We start from the raw sequence: 14,795 nt of genomic DNA, 5'->3' as shown, positions 1-14,795 counted from the left end.
GCTCGTTCACTTCAGCTGAGATTATTTGTCGGAGCTGTCTACTACTTGCTTTTATAGCCCCTATCACTCACGCTGTCACACTAATAGCACTGGTTTGGTAAAACCATCGAAACTAGTCCTGTGAAAATTTGAGAATATAACGCTGATTTTCGTTGTTTGACTTCTAAATTAACTTGTGATTGTTAAGCCATTGATTTTCAAATCCGGAACACTATATGACTAGAAAATATACTACGATCGATGCGATGTTTTCATACCAAAGCATGAGAACGAATCTGCACATGAGCATACATATAATAATCATTGTCTATTGCATGGAAGAATAGGTAAATACAAAATAAGTTGCGTGTGTAATTAACATAAGACATAAAGCCACGAAGTTTACTAACAAATTGGATTTTACTTACAAATGATAACCGGAAGTGATAGTTTAATTAAATTTTGTTGCTATATTTTAAGTTGAATATTTTAGCATAGAAAAGAAAAGGGATTATTTGCTGGCCAGATCTGATTTATTAGAAGCTGTAAGAAGATAGAAAGCATATAGTAGGCAGCTCCTCATAAAACAAAAATATCATCCTTCCTGTATTTCCTGGATACAGGAAACATCAAATTTATGTTTTATGAGGAATTTAATTTTCTATAATATGTTTCTATATTTTGAATTATCGCTTCCGGGATTAATCGTCTGGAAATGCTACCTTGACAATGAAAATAGTATATTACAAGTAGAAGCATTAACTATTATTACATTGTAGGTTATTATTATTATTATTATTATTAGGTTATTTTGAAGCAGGAGATATGAAAAAGGAGCAGTGCCCTTCCTGGGGTTCGAACCTCGACTCTTGAATATAATCCGAGTGTGTTACCGTTACATCACGAAGGCATGCAGAAAATAGGGAGAAAACACCTTATATAACGTAAATTGAATATACTGTAAAAACAATAGTGCTCTTCATTCAAATAGCTAAACTGATAATATGTTAGTATTTCGTGCAGTTTCGAATTATTCGCAGACATTAACTTACATGTTTCAGCAATTATTATAAACTGCGAATGGATTTCTACCAATATTTGTTTGATATATGTTATGTATATTTTGTAAATAAAATGTCAATATTTGCTTGATCGCATAACATTGAAATGGGGGATCAGTTATCAAGTTGTCGAAATTACATTGAAGAATATGCTCCCATTCCTTGGCCTAGATCACACCATAAAATATAACTTTTGAAAATCACACTGAAAAATAATGGCAAAAGAATGGAATTTTGATGAGCAGGACAAGAGCATCTTTAGTTACCTACCAGCAGTTGATCTAAATCTTAAAATGCCGACCCCACAGTTATTAAGATTCATAACAGAACGTGGTTCCTTCGCAGCGTTTTACTATAAACATGCATTTACTACTGCTGACAGCTGTGTCTGTGGGGTCATTGGATATGCAGATCATAATATAATGGAAGGTGCACTATTAATAAAAATGGGACAGTTCTATATCTCCCGTTCTACTGGGTCGATTGACGAAATTCAACTTGCGTTTTACATGTCTCGAAAGCGCGACGTAGGATATGTATTACATTTATATATAGCATTGTTCTAATATAGGTGTTTTAACACAAAATTGGAATTTTCTGAAATGGCATGCCAATGTTTTTCCATATTTCGATTCTACGACTCAAATTATGCGAAACTGCCAAGATTTGTAAAAATGGCACGAGTAGTTTTAAAAAAATTGGTTCTCACAATTTTAGCTCCTCAATGTTAATTGAATTTCATATACAGTACACTCCCGATTATCCGTGGAATTGGGTGGCGCTGCCGCCGCGGATAACAAAAATCGCGGATAATCCGAAAAAAGCTAAAAACGGGTATAGCAAAAGAGGAAACAGTCATTCCATCTTTGCAAAATGGTTTTATGTACAATAAAACGTAAAATAAACAGCAGGAAATGTTTAACTAACGCTTAATATTTTAGTATATAACTCAAAACTAACCTAAAATGCATTTTGTTAATGAAAACAGAAAAATGCTTTGTACCCAGTCATTTGTGTTTGCTTCTTGCTTTGGAAGCATTTTCTCTTGATCCGAGATTGTATTTTTCGTAGCATAAGTTTCTCGGCCAACTCCGCGTCGTCTTGTTCTTCCGAATAGCTCAGCAGTCCATCGCCTTGTTGCAAAGGCGCTTCGTGAGTCTTACGCATCTTCACAGTGAGCTCTTATTCGCCTTCACTTCGCTGTCCTTCATTTTCGGTCTCTCCCCTTGTTTTCTTCACAATTTCGTCATCTTTCAAGCGTTCGAAGCCAGGTTCGTTGACATCACACTCCAACCACTCGTTAATGTTTTCAGCATCGACGTTCTCATCACACGGAACTGTTTTCACCATATCGGCAAGAGTTGCCGTGGGCGTGTCTACATCTTCATTCTCTTCTTCACAACTCAAAGGGGTTAGATTGTTGTTGGCTTCAACTTTAGGCACGAGATTTCTCCATGATTTTATGACGGTTGACGGTTTCACTGAGTCCCATGCAGATGCAATATCGTAGCAGCTGTCCAAGATTGTGTAGTGTTTCCAAAACTCTTTCAGATGATAACCTTCTTTAATTTTGGTCATTAGCACCTTGGTTTGGTATGTTGTCTTCATTGTTGCAATGACTCCTTGGTCCACGGATTGGATTAGCGCAGTAAATTTTGGGGGGAGAAACTTTGCAAAAATTTGTCCATCAGAAGACTTTAGCGCGCTTGTTGCTGGGTGAGAAGGTGCGTTGTCGATCAATAGCACAGCTTTTTCAGGCAGGTTTTTCGATTTAAGATGTTTACGCACTTGAAGAACAAAGATTTTTTCGAACTATTCTTGAAAAATGTTTCGGTTCATCCATCCCTTTTTTTTTTTTTTTTTTGTTAAAGTAATCAACGGGCAAATTTTCTATCCTTGTGCCTTTGAAAGATCTCGTTTTTTTCTTTTTTACTTTTTTTTACTTGATCTATTTTTTTACTTTGGTTAAAGATCTCGTTTTTTTTTTACTTGGCAACAAGTCTAAGTTTATGTCCACCGGTAGCGTTACTGCAAGACATGATAGCGATCCTTTCCTGCTTTTATGACCCGCCGCTTTACTTTCACTTTCAAATGCTAAAGTACGAATGGGAAGACATTTCCACAAAAGTCTCGATTCGTCGGCTTGTAAATTTTTTCAAAAGATAGGTCTTCTTTTAAAAGAAATTCATGGCGGAAATCGTCGGCTGCTTGTTGGTCACCACTAAGTTCCTCCCCATGAAGTCCAATTTCTCGAATTCCATGTCGCTGCTTAAAACGGGTCAACCAGCCAGAAGATGCATCAAAATTTCCTTTCAGGCCTAACAACTCAAAAAAGATTTTTGCCTTCGCCGCAATGATAGGACCATTTACAGGAGTACCCTCTTTTCGAACTTGAGCTAACCACTCTATCAATATATCTAGCTCTTCAAAGGTAGAACCCTTCATAGTTTTTCGCGTTTTCATTGCTGAAGCACTGTCCGACATTGATACAAAGTTCACCAGTTTGTCTTTTTGCTTTAGAATGTCACGCACTGTTGTTTCCGCGATTAAGTAATCCAATTCCATCTGCTGCCTTGTAGCGCCGTTTGCTACTTTGGAAATTAATTCTAGTTTTTGCGCAATCGTCAACACAACCTTCTTTCGTTTTCATGACATTTTAAATCGATAACGAAAAACACAAAACCAAAAAGCACAAGCACTGAACACAATAAAAGATAAGAAATTAACTCCGACCGGTTCGCAAACACTATCAGGCTTAAACTAACAATGGCGAGTGGGAGGAAGTGGACGTGTCAGTAAGATTAAGACGAGAGAGGGCGGTGGAGCGGGCACTGCAAGGGTGAGTAAAAAATCACTTACTCATCAGAGGGAAAGGTTCCGAGAAGGCCTGGGATATTTTTGCTGTATATAAGCACGATGTTAGTAAATTTCACGTTTCGCTCAGTTTTGTGAACATTTTTATTTTCTTTGCTTTACGCTTGTAAAAAATAAAAATAAAAAAAAACTTTGTGCGGATCATCCGCTCCACTGATAATCCGCCCGCGGTTAATCGGGAGTCTACTGTATATTTATTAGTATCTCTTTTTTTATTAAACTTATTTGACCCTTCCTTTCATATTTCGAAATTTAGGTTCATTCCGAATAAAATTCTCCCATTTTTATGATTTATTTTTAAAATTCATATTTTAAAATTATTTTTATAAATAATTCGAAAAAAAAATTGAATTATAATCTATAAAACTTTTGCAATCATCTTAAAATAGATGTATTTCTAAGCATACCTGCGAAAAATTAGTTTTATTCAAAGTTTCCTAAAATATACGTGAATTTACATTTGGCGTATTTATTATAAGCGATAATAACTAAAATGTGGTTCACGCATTTTGTTAAAAACATTTGAAAGTATGATCGATGACTTTCCCCCTCGCGGACAATGAGAAAAAGGAAAGTAAAATAGGTTGCTATAAATTAAGGAGTTCGATTCTTGGCGCAAACTAAAAAAAATTCGTCAAGATAAATTTTTAAATTTCTCACAAAAAATTACAAAATTTAATATTTAGGCATAATTTGAGTCGTAGAATCTAAATATGGAAAACAATTGGTAGTTTATTTCAGGAAAAGTCCGATTTTGTGTCAAAAGACCTATGTTAGAACAATGCTATATAAAAATCAAATATACATATATAGTGTTACGAATTTGGTATTTAAAAAGCTAATATTAGTTCAATTATAAATTAATTGGTTTTATTTCTCGCGCAGTGCAGCGCGTGACGAATATTAAAAGAAAGCTAAGCCGGAAAAATTAAAAATACAAGAGCGCGTGCGTTAAATAAATAAATATCTCTTTTTGATTTCGAGAAAGTACTGGAAAATTCTAGCGCGTGATTTTAAAATCTTATAAAAGGAGGAAAACATCTCAGTTTGTAGTAGTTGCTTAGTTTGTTGTTGTTTAGAAAACTGCCGTTGTTGATTATAGCGAATTCGCGGATTAGCGTTCTTTAGCTGTTTTGAATTACGTTCTATTGTACATTTAAGTAGTTAAAAGATAACTACTGTGAGATATTGTGATACTGCATGATAATTTGAGAAATTTTAAGCATTTCTGTTGTGATAATAATAAATTTTTGTTCATTTTTCATCGGACTTGTGCATTCATTTCATAACGAACCCGTACGCACACAACAATTTTTGGTGGCAGCGGTGGGATTTGAATGCCAATAACAAGAGCGATGGAAGAGCAATTAAGGCATTTAATATCAGCCTTTGCCTCATTTAAAGAAGAAATGAAATTGGGCCAGGAATCCCTCAAGGAAGAAATGAAAGCGGCACAGGAACAAATGAAGTTGGGCCAGGAATCTGTTAAGGAAGAGATGAAATCTCTTAAAAATGAGATGAAAGCAGGTCAGGACGAAATGAAAAGAGAAATTACCTGCGTAATAGAAAATAAATTTGAGGCTATGGAAGGCAGAATAGACGATGTTGAAACTAAAGTTGGACAAATAGAAGAAAGAGTTTCTTCGGTAAAAGAACAAGTAGAAGAAAGAATTTCTTCTGTAAAAGAACATATAGAAGAGAGAGTTTCTGCCGTCGAACAACAAATTGATGATAGGGTTTCTGCTGCCGTCGCCAAAGAAGTTGACAGCCTAAAGAAGTGCATAGCGACGGTAGGAAACAATTCTGAAGGTTTCAAATTTTTATCGATGCCTGCTCGTTCCGTTCTGAAACTATCTACATATGATGGGAAGACCTCCTGGCAGGTGTATAGGACACAATTTTCTATCGTTGCGGATGCGAATGGATGGGATTCCCAAGCTAAGGCCTGTCATCTCGCCGCTTCTCTAAGAGCCGACGCAGCGGATATCCTTCAGACTCTTCCCGAAAACAAAAGGTTAGATTTCGAAGCTCTGTCCGGCGCCTTGGAGTTGCGCTTTGGGGAGAAGTGTTTAAAGGACTACAGCAGGCTTCAATTAAAATCCCGTCAACAGAAGCCCACCGAATCACTCCAGGAACTCGCCACGGATGTTGAAAGGCTGTCCCACCTCGCATTTACGGAGTGCCCGAGAGAAACGAGGGAAATTCTGTCGCTGCAATATTTCATCGATGGCATCCGGGACCCTGAAATACAGAAAGCACTGCGAATGGCAGATGTAAAGGATGTAAAAAGCGCTCTGTTGTACGCCATGAAGTTCGAGGCAGCCCAGCAAGCAACTAGTAGAGATCGCTACCCAGTTAGAGCTGTGCGAGTCCATGAGCCAGTGGATCAACTGATGGCTCGTTTAGATGATTTAGCCAGACAAGTCGAAGATTTGATACGGAGTAGGAGCGAGAAGAAAGTGGCTCTAAGGTGTTGGAGATGTGGTAGTGAAGGTCACCTAAGACGGAATTGCAGAACATTCCAGGGTACGGAATATAAAGCAGATGATTTTACCAGACAAGTCAGTGGCTTGAGACGGAACAGAAGTGAAAAGAAACTAATTCTAAAGTGCTGGAACTGCGGAGTTGAAGGCCACATACGAAGAAACTGCAGAACACCCCGAGGTACGGAAAATAAGACCATTTCCCAGCAACAACGCAGTAAACAAATTAGTGACCATATCGAGGAACGGAGGTTGCCAGATAGTGAAAAACCTTGTTTTAAAGCTCTTAAAATTTATACAGTGAGTGGCAACAATAACGGACTGTCCATCAATGGGAATATCGATGGAGTTCCTTGCAGTATGATCATTGACACAGGAGCTAATGTTACCATCATTAGGAAAGATTTAGCTGAACAGTTTAAAGATAAACTTATTTGGACGCCATCCTGTGTTACCCTTCAGACTGCGTCTGGTGACAAGATCGACATAACTGGGAAGTTAAACGTAAACATCACGTTTGGAAGTGCCGCCTACCATCACACGGCATATGTGGCGGATATTACAGATCCATGCATACTCGGATTGGACTTTTTAAGGAAATACAATTTTTCCTTAGATTTCAAAAACAATAAGCTGCTTGCAGCATCTGATGGCATGACTATCCATCCTCAAAAGGGATCCTCGCCTGGAAATGTCGACGCCTTGTCCGAAAGATCGAGCTCGGGAAGCTGCCGAAATCATACCAGGGTCGAAAAGAAACTCAAGACTACCAGCTATTCTCCATCCCAGAAGCTCTTCTGTCGAGACCTTCGTCTGCCTTGTGACCGCCTGTTTAGTCGCCCTACGGATGCGCCTTCATCGCCTGAGGAACACATCCAAGACGCCCAGGCCCGGTTTGAGGGGATGCACCGTTCTGCACGAAAGCGAGTCAACTTGGCGACGGAGAAAATGAAGACCAGATGCGACACAAGAGCTACTAGACAGAGATCCAACAAAGGAGACAAGGTGTGGTTGTGGAACCCGATTCAACGAAAAGGACTGAGTCCTAAATTACAGTCACCTTCGGATGGTCCATATACAGTGCTGAACACGAATGACGTCGTGGTTCGGATCCGTGAGTCTTCGAATTCTTACGACAGGTTAGCTTATTACTATGGCCATAGTACATAATGTAAATAATTGTAAATAGTATAAGACCATGGTCCATTTTGTTTTTAAATGTGTCTTTGATTTGATTTGTATTTAGTATTTGATTTGCATTTAGTATTTGATTTGAATTTGATAGCATTTGATTTGTTTTATGTATTGCATTTATTGTTCATGTTGTTTATTATTGTAATGTAATGCTTATTAATGCATTTATGCCACAGTTGTAAATTTAGCTTCCTGTCCAGGGATTGTACTGCCCGGGACGTGCAGTCCTTGGGAAGGGGGCAGTGTTACGAATTTGGTATTTAAAAAGCTAATATTAGTTCAATTATAAATTAATTGGTTTTATTTCTCGCGCAGTGCAGCGCGTGACGAATATTAAAAGAAAGCTAAGCCGGAAAAATTAAAAATACAAGAGCGCGTGCGTTAAATAAATAAATATCTCTTTTTGATTTCGAGAAAGTACTGGAAAATTCTAGCGCGTGATTTTAAAATCTTATAAAAGGAGGAAAACATCTCAGTTTGTAGTAGTTGCTTAGTTTGTTGTTGTTTAGAAAACTGCCGTTGTTGATTATAGCGAATTCGCGGATTAGCGTTCTTTAGCTGTTTTGAATTACGTTCTATTGTACATTTAAGTAGTTAAAAGATAACTACTGTGAGATATTGTGATACTGCATGATAATTTGAGAAATTTTAAGCATTTCTGTTGTGATAATAATAAATTTTTGTTCATTTTTCATCGGACTTGTGCATTCATTTCATAACGAACCCGTACGCACACAACAATATTATATCCTACGGAAAACGCAATTTGTATTTCGTCAATCTGCCAGTAGAACGGGAGGTACAGAACTGCTCCCCTTTTTGGTTCAGTGTATCTTAACGAAACAAGACCATATTAAATAAATTTCCTGTTACTGATATATCATTTTTTTCAAATAGATTCCTTATTAAGTAAAGACACCTTGTACTTAAAATTTGTAAAAGTCTGATTTTAGTTTCGCCATTAGGAAAAGGTATTTGCAATCTCGCTTAAAAAAATGCTAATATAATAGTAGAATATTTTGTAGTTTCATTACTTTAGTTATAAGCTCATATGAAGTAAATTTATTTTATGATTATAAGGTATAAAAACTTAATTAAGATATTACGCTTTATTGTACGATAGATTTTATGAGTGTTCGGAATTGTACACTTTATGAACTTTATTTTAAAGCGACTGTATTTTATTTAATTCTTTTATTTTAAGGCGATTGCTTTTTATTTAATTCTTTTTTATTCCTCTTTCATGTAAATATCTTTGAAAATTTATGAATGATTCTTTGAATTAGACATTGTAGTATGGAAATGTAAATAATTTGGTTATCGTCATTTAAAATCAAATCTAGTTAATGATGGATGTGGGACAATGCCTGTTAATCATTGGTAGAGAGTACGTGTTTCCATTTATCGTCAACTGAAGTGAAATGAGCAAGATTAATCGTCTTCCTATGCTTTATATGGTAGTTTAGCAACTTTTGGTACTTAATGATTAAATACAACGCTATTTGGTCATTTCAGTAAAGTATTTATTACCTAAGATCTGTATTATTTCAGGATGATCTCTTCTATAGGTTCTTTTCAAATAGTTTCGAATGATTTTGTTCTGGTCCTTCCCAATCGATAGCCCACATTATAAATAATATAGAAATACATTCGATTTGCATATACAGATAACTGCAATAGTCTTCCATAAATATGTGGCAAATGATTTTATCACTGACTTTTACAGTGTAGATGAAGTTTCACCTATGATGAGTTTACCATTTAATCATAGCAAACGTAACATTTTATTTGCAACTGTGAAAGCATTTAATAATCTTAAAAAAGTAAATTATGTATTCCAATATTGCTTTTATACATCTCTAAACGATTTGATGCACTCGCCGGTAAGTATTTTCTTCATTGTGGTTTTTTTACCAAAGAGTTGCCTTAAATTATCTTTGATATTTATTGAAACAAGATGAAATGCATGTGCAAACTAGTTTTTTTGTGTGAAAGAAACACTCATTTTTATACGAATTAGTTATGCCCATCATTTATCAATTTGGCCTACGGGATTTGGCCGAGTGGTAAAGTGTCTTTTAGCACTGGTAGTTCTGTCTAGGATTCGGAATCCCGATGAACGGACTGGCTGCATGAGGGTTTTCGTGGTTTTCCCCATGTATAACGTGTATAGAGCCAATTTTCTTTAGGCAGTCTTCGCCGAAGGCAGATAGCCGTAGGGGAAGGAATGCATTGCCATAAAGAAATAAACCTAACCAAACCATTTATCACTTTGATAAAATTTTGAAATGTATAAAGTACGTTTACTACACGACCGCGCATGAAATTCAAATGGAAGATTGTCAACGTCCGAGTGGATAAGATCACTGAATATTGATAGTTTTATCCCTGATTCAAATCCTCGTAATAAAACTGAAGGTGATAGAATCCTAGTGATAGAACTAGTGCCTGAAGGTTTCATGTTTTCCTCGTGTTCATTATGAATATGAGCCAGCTTGAATTAGGAATCGTCCTTCTTGAAAGCATTTCTTATTTTAGATAAATATTTTTTGTGTGCTTTGTTGTAATCAATTAATTAACCAAGTAATATGTGAATGCAACGATACAGGAAACAAAAGAAACTCTAAATCTAAGAACTAAAGTATATGATTTCTCATCAAAAAGTGGACAAGATATTAGTCGATGGTGCAATGCGTGTAATTCTGAAATGTTTGGTTTGATCAAGAAAATGCACAATTAATTTGAAAATGCTAATTATTTCTAAGTTTGTAGAGACATTAGACATTTTTTTTTGGAAGCAGGAGTCATGAAAAATGAGCAACGCCTTCGTCGGGAATGGAACCACGGACCTCTGGAGTATGCGCCCAGCGTGCAGCCCACCACACCACGAAGGCATGTTAGGGAAGCAGAGAAATACCTTATATGCTCCTTCTTTTAAAAGGCGACTGGGGTTTTTAGGGGACCCAATCTCCAAATCCTGGGTGTGGAGAATCATCCTCCACCACCCTTTTTGTTCGGGCGCCACTGTAGAGATATTAAGTATTTTTTTGGAAGCAGGAGTCAAGAAAAATGAGTAACGTCTTCTCCGGGAATCGTACTACGGACCTCTGGAATACGCGCCCAGCGTGCAGCCCACCACACCATGAAGGCATGCTAGGAAGGTGGGAGAAATACCTTATAAGTTAACTGTCAACAACTACAAAATCAAAACACGTACGCTTCTATGACATTTTATCTATCCACTCGATGTGTTAAGGAATTCAAAATTATTTGAAAAAAGCATTGTGGGAGATGTTGTTCTGAATGTTTTTGAAAAGTGGTATACAGTTCATGGAATGTAAATGTAAAGTACTTGCGTAATTTGTATGATTGATGCCCATGCAAAGAAACAGCAGAGGCTCATTATTATAGGGATTCCTTTTCTCCCATGTAAATAATATGTGGGATAATTCGATCATATATTTATAACAAAGGATGCCTAAAATATGAGCGCTGGTTGCCTTACACTTCATTTTGTAAATATGCATTATTTATTATTTTATCGTTTGATATTACTCCCAAACCGCATTCATGATTTCAGCGAAAATTTATCCTTATGTCATTTTATGCATAGGAAAAAGAATAGAATATACAAAAAAGTGCTGTTTCTAAAAAGATATTCTATCCCTATTTTTTCCAGAGCAACACATTAGTAGCAAAACTTGAAGTTAACTCATATATTTCTTTTATCATCCAACTCCCTATGTCACTTTCTGTAGTGAAAATAGATGATGAAAATAGATACATTTTTATTCAAACTTTCAGTTTCCCACTACTTTAAGGTAAATCTATGTTGTTGTCGTGCTCATACTCAGTGGCTTCTATTCTTATTTTTCTAAAGTAATTTGACTAGGATTGCGCGCCATTTAACTTATTTTATGTGTTAACACTTTTCTGCCACCATGAAAATCACAGAATCGTGTGAAATGTATGAGGGGGCCATTTTTTAAAGTTTATGGTTATGGTAAGATACAGCAAGAATGATGATAGCCTACTTATATTTAAGTAAAATGAGGGACATATTTACGAAGCAAGGGGTCTTGATTTCGTAAAATGCGAGAGCGAAAGTGCTTCGAGATCAGATATACCAAGAACATTTCGTCTCCGTCGAGAAAATTCTAAACCGTTATGATCATGGATCTCGACGTGCATATATTCGTGAAGAAAGTGCGTGCTATGGAATCGAGTTCTCCCTTACCTATATCGGATGTAATAAAAAAAGATACGTTCACGTGTCATACAAGTCACCTGTAATTTATGTTTGAGGCTGTTAACGCATTTCTGGTTGTAAAATTTCTGTGTATGCATTATGTGTTTTAAATGATAACGAAGCTGTTTTTTTTTTTTTTTTTTTTTTTTTTCATTTTTGGTGGTAGAAATTTGACATATACTTCTAAGCATAAAATGTATGTTGTAAAAGTATAAAAATAAAACTAGTTGATAGTGTTTTTTTTTAAAAAACATAACCTATTTAAACGTATAGCAGGATTCCTATGCTCTTCTGTGTGCTGATTATAAAAGTGAAAATAGATTTCTTTTTTCTATCACTCGCATTATTTCTTCGGAGGGGAGTGTAGTAATAAATTGCTTTCCTTTACATATTTTTGACTTCCCTCGTGAGATTAGTCAAATATGTTGAGTGATAAAAGGGTTTAGAAACAGATTTGAAATTAGCAGAGAAAAGTCCACAAGAATCGCACTTTCACTTTAATTTAACAAAGGAAAACTTAATTTTTGTTGCCAGTGTATATAAAAGTACAACGTAAATAATATTGCTTCTTTTATTATCTCAAAGGGAGTTAGACCAAAAGGGCTTTCAGTCTAAAAATGGCATTTTGCATCATTTCACTTTTCAAATTGTTGCCACCAAATATTATCGCCATGTATTTATTTAAAGAAACTAAATAATGAAAAATCTGCTTGAATGCATGAATGTTTCTCGCATTGTGAAAAAACAACGGTACCTAGAGCCATCCAATTTTCAATAACGTCGTACTCCAACCGAACTTGGAAACCCAAGTTTTGGATTTGTTTATATTCTATTTCAAATTCTGTTAAAAATTAACGAATGTTTGAGTAACAAATTCAACGATTTCAAAGAGACCAATGGCAGCATTGTACAGAAAAAACATTTTTATCTTCAGCGCACGAGACTGTGTATCGGAAATTCTATAGATATGCTATTTTTAAATATTTTGTGATATTGCTGTTAAATAGAATTTTATGTGGCTTAAGTGCAAAGACCATATTTAATAAATAAAGGTAACGCGCAAAACGTTAAGAAACACCCTTTTGGGCTTAATATAAAATCTGAAAGCTTTCAGATTTTCGTTTTGCAAGTTTTGTTTTTTCTTACAATTTCTTTTATATTTCTAGCTTCTTTTATCTGACATTAAAGATTTGAATTCAAAATCTTTTATTATATTAGACATGTAATATATGCTAGGGTAGATATTTTTTCCATTCATGTCATTTTTTGTAATAATCGTGATTACTTGATTAAGGAAGAATAATATGAAATGTAAGACAATGAGCATTGCATTTTATTACCCAATATTATCAGAGTAATCTTAGATTAGTTAGAAATAAAGAATATGAAAAGTTATCAAATGCTAGATGTAACAATAAAGTTATTTTTGTATTTCATTATAACGGCAATTTTAGTTTATCTTTCATATATCTTATCATACGCATAAGAATAATTCCGCTTTCATAACCTAGATAAAATTTTATTGAATTAATTGCGTAATTTGAAGATTTTGTAAACTAAAGAAAAAATTATTTGCATAAAAATTATTCCCAAAATAATTTATTACATTTTCTTAAGCAATATTAATGACTACGAATTAAATATTTGTGCGGGAAAGTCAGTCTGCATAATTATTAAATTTTGGACCCCTGTTAAGTAATTTTCTGACATATAAGAAAAGATATGGTAATTTTCCATTCATTTATATGTATTTTCAAAGAGGTTTGGTTAAACAGAATTCTGCTTTTAATAATTTTTCAATTTCATGATTTTCTTTTGAAGCTGATAAGCATATTAATGATAAGGCTAACCGAATGTATTCCAGTGTATTAGAAACATATTTCCCCTTGATTTTAATGATTATGATATTAAATTTAGAGTACTAAGAAATTATTCAGTAACCATAAAAGTCCGTCTGACAAATTTTTATCCCATCAGATTTCTTAACTAGAAAGTACACTCAAAGTAAAATCAAAATAAAATATTTATTATGCCTGATAATGTCACAAAGCAAAATTAACATTAAACTAAATTTTCGCTATCCCTCGAGTAGATTAACAAATTTCTTAACCAAATTAAAAGTAAATTGCATGTATTCATAGCATAAGAAAAGCCTTCCTTAAATCTAGCTGCTCTTGTATACACAGAGCAACAATAATTGCTGGTAGATTAGTGCTGAAGTAGAGTAAACAATTTAAACTTTGGAGCCGAACTGACGGTCGCTGTTCATTAATCTTTAAAACGAGATTTTTTTATATTTTTAACTAATTTGCATTTTGATGAATGTGTTAAATAGTTGTAGCGTGCTTACTTGCGGTAAGTAGGAGAAGGAAACAGAAAATTATAAGGTAACTGGTTAGTTAAAACGAACCCTTTAATCACTCTTCTAAAAATGAAACACAGAGTTTAAAAATTTGCCTTGATTGGAGATAACGCTTAGTATACGAATTCAACGCTATTTCTAAACTAAACTGTAAAGTCATTAGGTTATTTTCGATGTTAGGTTATTTACAAAATCAAACCGGCTCATTCAATTAAAACCTGGAGAACAAAACATCGTTTTACTCTTTCCACTGAATCACAAAAATGAAAGCTCACGCGACTTGCTGACTTCTTATATCCTCCCCCTCGTCGAAGACATCAACTTGTAGAGACGGCAACGCAACCGGCTTAGGTGTCACGGGGTCTTCAAATTTACCTTAAAAGTTCGACTGGGCTGACATTCACATTAAGACCGTATAGTGTAAAAATAGAGGAGTGATAAACTCCTATTTTTTCGTTGGGTTGCTGTGCTCCCTATCGTAATAAGTGCATGGAGAGCTTAGGGTCCGTCACGTCAGAGCAAACACTTGGCTGTTTTGGAGTGCGAGGCTTTGCTTATAGGATGAAGTGTAACCTGAAAAATGCATGTGTGCG

The sequence above is a fragment of the Stegodyphus dumicola genome, chromosome 1 (genome assembly GCF_044657685.1).
Source record: "Stegodyphus dumicola isolate Sdum_Otavi_A_Nest chromosome 1, ASM4465768v1".
NCBI lineage: Eukaryota > Metazoa > Arthropoda > Arachnida > Araneae > Eresidae > Stegodyphus > Stegodyphus dumicola.
Note: the sequence above shows the minus strand (reverse complement) of the source record.